The following is a 4,996-nucleotide window of genomic DNA, read 5'->3' on the forward strand; positions in this document are numbered from 1 at the left end:
CAGGCCAATTTTTCAATCTTTCGTTAAATTTGTTGTTGGGGACGGTGCCTCGATTAGGTTCTGGTTAGACTGGTGGTGTGGAGACTCACCCCTCTCGGTGACTTTCCCTACTCTTTTCTCTTATTGCTCGGACCCTGATATTTCTATTGCTAAGTTAGCTTCCCAAGGGTGGAACCCGATCTTCCGTCGCTCCTTGTCGCCTGTAGAGTTCGAAGATTGGCAGCATCTTACTGCCCTCTTCCCTTCGCTCTCGACGGTCAGGGACTCGGTGATCTGGCCGCTGTCTACCTCTGGTCGATTTTCTGTTAAATCTCTCTACTCAAAGCTCGTTGGGGGCACGCCCTCTAATCATTTCTCCCAGATCTGGAAGGCTCGCATCCCTCCTAAGATTAAAATCTTCTTGTGGCAAGCCTTCCGGCGCCGGTTGCCTTCGGCTGATCAAATTCGTAAGAGAAATGGCCCGGGCTCCCAGTTTTGTGCCCTTTGTGGTGCTGTCGAGGACACGGAGCATATTTTTTTCCACTGTCACCTGGCTAATCTCATTTGGAGTTGCGTGCGGGAATGGTTAAGTGTCTCTTGGGCCCCTGCCTCCTTTGCTGAGTTGCGGATTTTGGCCCACAATTTTACTGGCGTTTCTAGGCGAATCTTTTGGGTGGGCTTGGGAGCGCTTTGCCGGCCCCTCTCGACAACTAGGAACAAATTTACTATTGAGCACGTGTTTCTAGCTAAACCTGCTGACTGCTTATTTCAATCCTGTGCTCTCCTGCAGCAGTGGAAATCATTGACTAAGGACGACGACCTTGAGGCGCTCTCTGTGCTGACCTCCAAAATCCGGACAACGGCGTCTCTATTATGCAGACAAGCGCATGATGATTAAGGGCTTTTGTTTGGCTGCTTGCCTTTCTCGTAGTTTGATGATCTTTTTTTCCAGCCTGCATGCCGTGTACTGGCGAGGGCGCCATGTACACTTTTTCTTATGGAGTTCTGCCTCTGTCGGGGCTTCGGGTGTTTGATACTTTCCTGCGATGTTATTGCAACCTGCTCTATGGCTTTACTAGATAGGAAGTGCGGCTTGCCGCACCCCACCCGCACCAGCCATAGCCAGCCCGGTTAGGCATGATTTATATTTCATAAGTTAAGAAAAACAAAAATGTCTAGAGTACCAAAGTCTATTACATATCGTAGTGCGTTTTCATAGGAAATGCAACAATGATATACCAAAAGGATAAAGGTTTAATACATTATGCCAACAAACGTCACGACTAATTACTTTGGATCCGGATGCTATTGCTCTCTTACAGGACTGGACCAAATCGTTTAGGCCAAGAACAACATTGGATAAAACTTAACAGACTGATCCATTCCACTTACTATTGATCTTCTTCACACTATATGAAAACTCTAAACCAAACCATTTGTTGCAACAACATGCAAATTCTGTACTGCAGACAATTAACAGAGTGTTTAAGCATGTAAAGGTAACTGACTCCAATATCAACAATTCTGTGCACCACCATACTAAACCAAATCATTCATTCCACCAGTAACAACTCTGCACATGAGACCAGAAGGAATTAACCCAGTGCCTGAACACTTAATCATGGACGCAAATTACTTAAGCTGCATCAGCCTGTGAGCCCACTCCCTAGTGCACAAAACATCGAACAGATTGCGGGGCTCAAGGACCAACCTGTTAGGCTGTTACATAGTGTGTCTGCGTGAGCCCAAGCATACAGAGGAGGAGGGAGGTGACCCACGAGCTTCCTGCACTCCTCCTACCGAGTGCCAAGGGGGTAGGGAGGAGACGCTGGGCAGCGTGAGGTCGAGGATGGGGGTCAGGGCGACGGCGGTGGCACGGCGACAGGGGGTGTGCGGCAGGTCGCGGGGAAGGGCGCTCATCCTCCTGCCAGGTCCGATGGGGAAGAGGGAGCCAACCCATGAGCTGGCCACCAGAAATAATGAGAGGAAAACTTTAAAAAAATCAATGAAAGAACAATCACATGGAGAAGCAATCCAAACATTCCAATATCGCGTTCCAGTAAAACATGGACATGATCCATCAAAGAGCGACAGAGGGAGTAAGAATTAGGATGTTACATAAATAGCACAGAAATGTAGCAAGTACAAAAGATAGTACAGAATGATCGTGATGCAAGAGAGTGCACTGAAATTTAACCTTCACTCTCGGCAACGCATATCGGATCGTCGTTCGTCGACCCTTTCATGATGTGGTTGCTACCAGTGCTCTGAGAAACAAAATTGCGTTAAAATAATCCGGCAAAACATACGATGACTGGGAATAGTAAAGGTGAGATCATATAAAAGGTCAAATACAACTCATATACTGTGACTCTGTACATCAAGTAACAATCTTATTGTCACTACTCTATTCACGAAAAAATGGTAGTAAACATATTGTTAGTCCAGTGTACTTCTGTGTAGTTACAATCTCTGCTCCTTCAAAGGATTTAGTGTCTATCCTATTTTTATGTTTAGTTATAGGCACGTCCATACACTTCGTAGGAACAGGGGCACAAGCGTAGCTTAGAAGTGGAATAAGTAATGTACTCCTCTCGCTCGCTCGCTCAAATTCAATGTCATAAGAACATGCACAGAGGTTAAATTAAGAAGTCCAAGACAAATTCAATGTAGAATCCATATTTTTAGAATGGCCAACGATTATGTGTAAGACAATGCATGATATTTTGTACCACAAAGTAATCTTATAATGTTGCAGGAGGCTATATTCAAGTTTTACCTTCTATACCTCAATGTGAAGTGCAAACCTGAAGCATCATCTGACCATGGCGACTAACGGAGCGACAAACTAATTAATTGAGGCATTTTCCTGCACTCAAGAGGCAGAGAGTACTCCAGCACAATTTGGATCAGGAACAGGAACAGTTTGAGCTTATAAACTATAATTGGATCATGAAAATCGCAGTAGCAGAGATCCTAAATAATTCTTATAAACTGAACCGGAACAATTTGAGCTTATAAACTCATATTTTCAGTTAAATTATCACAACGGTACTCTTTGACAATGCATCATACAATATAAATTACACCTGCAAGAAGAATGAAGAACAATCTCTAGGATTACAAAACTCAGAACTATCCTAAAACTCCATTAGCAGAAATACAGACTGAATATTTCACACAACACTGATTTTTGCATTGCGCCAAGCATGCTACCAACATGTGTTTTTGAGCTGCTGAATATGGGGTGACCAAGAGAAGCTTTTCAATTTCCTAAGGAGACAACAATGTATAGAAGAGAGATAGCCACCCCGTGTAAATTTGAGCACAACCAGGATCTATAAAAGTGACCAAAATGGTAGGTCCTACCAGGATCTATAGAAGTGACCAAAATTCCCAATTCCAAATGCCAAGCAACTACGGGTTTATAAACATGGCAAGGTCATACGAAAAAACACATGACAACAAGGTATGATTAATCTGACAACCACTCAATGGTTAATATGGTCAAAACGGTTAAAAAACATGGCAACTGCTGACATGGACTATCAAATTAAATCCCCCCTTGCACAGAAATACACTCCCAAGAAATAAAAAATGGTAGTTATATTCGAAACAATTATGGTTTGTGTCTAGAGGAAACATCACAAAAAAATATCTCACTAAAACAAAAAAGGTTGGCAGTTGTATACTACAGTTGTGTAGTCGGCACACACCTTATTGTCTGTCCGCCTGCCCCTTGCATCCGGATCCAGCTTTCTTCCTGCTTGGCATATCGACAACCCCTCCCCCTATTTAAGAAAACACACAGAGGAGGAAGAAACACACCATGCGAGAGAGGGCACTTCTCACATAACCAATATGCAATTCAGGTTAGCTTCTCCCCAAGGATCAAATGCATGCATTTTGTTCAGGTATATATTCGAAACAATTATGGTTTGTGTCTAGAGGAAACATCACAAAAAAATATCTCACTAAAACAAAAAAGGTTGGCAGTTGTATTACCGCAGTTGTGTAGTCGGCACGCACCTTATTGTCTGTCCGCCTGCCCCTTGCATCCGGATCCAGCTTTCTTCCTGCTTGGCATATCGACGCCCCCTCCCCCTATTTAAGAAAACACACAAAGGAGGAAGAAACACACCATGAGAGAGGGAGAGAGGGCACTTCTCACATAACCAATATGCAATTCAGGTTAGCTTCTCCCCAAGGATCAAATGCATGCCTCACTATGTTACTTAGAAAATGTCTTGGTAAGACATATATACAATATTTATGAAGCCCTCTAGTTTGATAAGAAAAACAATGGAGGAGCCGAGATTTAGTGATCCTTTAGCATGGAACTAAATATGAAGGCATGGGTACGACATAGAAGCCCTTCTTCCACTATATGTTTATCCACTCGAGGGGAAATGAATCACTTACTTTATATGAGATAATTTCAGTACCAATAAAGTTCAGATAGACAAATTCAGCACCTAAATGATCATATATAAGTTCAGTTTGTTTAATGAACCTTTATATTGCACTTTTTATCCCTAGGTAAAATGAAACATCTGTAAAAAAACCACAATAAAATTATATTAACCTAAGGAACTAAATCAGAATAACGGCAGGACATATACTCTCTTCATTAGACATAAGCAAGCAATCCAACAAATACAAACACAAGAATCGATCCCGTGAGGGGCGAATCCACTGGCCACGGGAGAGAAGGGTGAGGGGATTGGGAGAAGGTGGGGCCCTGCAGCGATGGGGAGAGGGTGGGGGCGCGGTGGCGGTGGTTGTGGACGACGGCGACGACGCCCGGGGAAGTGAGCGTCGGGGGTCGGGCGGGAAGGACGAAGGAGATGGCGGCGGCGCAAGCGCCCACCACCGTCTGCTGCCCCTCCAGACTCGAGCACTCCGCGGGGTCGGAGCAGGAGGGCTCGGGAGCCGCCGCCGTGCCCGGGGATCAGCTCGCAGACGGGGAGGGCGGGCGCCCACTCGTCGCCGCCTTGCCCTGCTGCTGCTCCTCCCC

At 44.8% G+C, this 4,996-nt stretch overlaps 1 long non-coding RNA gene across 5 annotated transcripts; it reads right to left on the reverse strand.

Moving 5' to 3' along the window:
- Positions 1–1,240: 1,240 nt before the first annotated feature.
- On the reverse strand, positions 1,241–4,996 carry LOC123046612 (uncharacterized). Of its 5 annotated transcripts, none has more exons than XR_006422466.1 (4): positions 3,985–4,996; positions 2,759–3,770; positions 2,177–2,246; positions 1,241–1,942 (listed from the first exon to the last, which is right to left on the reverse strand). It is a non-coding gene; the product is annotated as an uncharacterized lncRNA (long non-coding RNA). The 5 variants fall into 5 exon arrangements; XR_006422469.1 differs by having other exon boundaries at positions 1,241–1,552; positions 1,691–1,942; positions 2,177–3,770; XR_006422468.1 differs by having other exon boundaries at positions 2,177–3,770; positions 4,009–4,996.

The sequence above is a fragment of the Triticum aestivum genome, chromosome 2B, assembly GCF_018294505.1.
Source record: "Triticum aestivum cultivar Chinese Spring chromosome 2B, IWGSC CS RefSeq v2.1, whole genome shotgun sequence".
NCBI classification, from domain to species: domain Eukaryota; kingdom Viridiplantae; phylum Streptophyta; class Magnoliopsida; order Poales; family Poaceae; genus Triticum; species Triticum aestivum.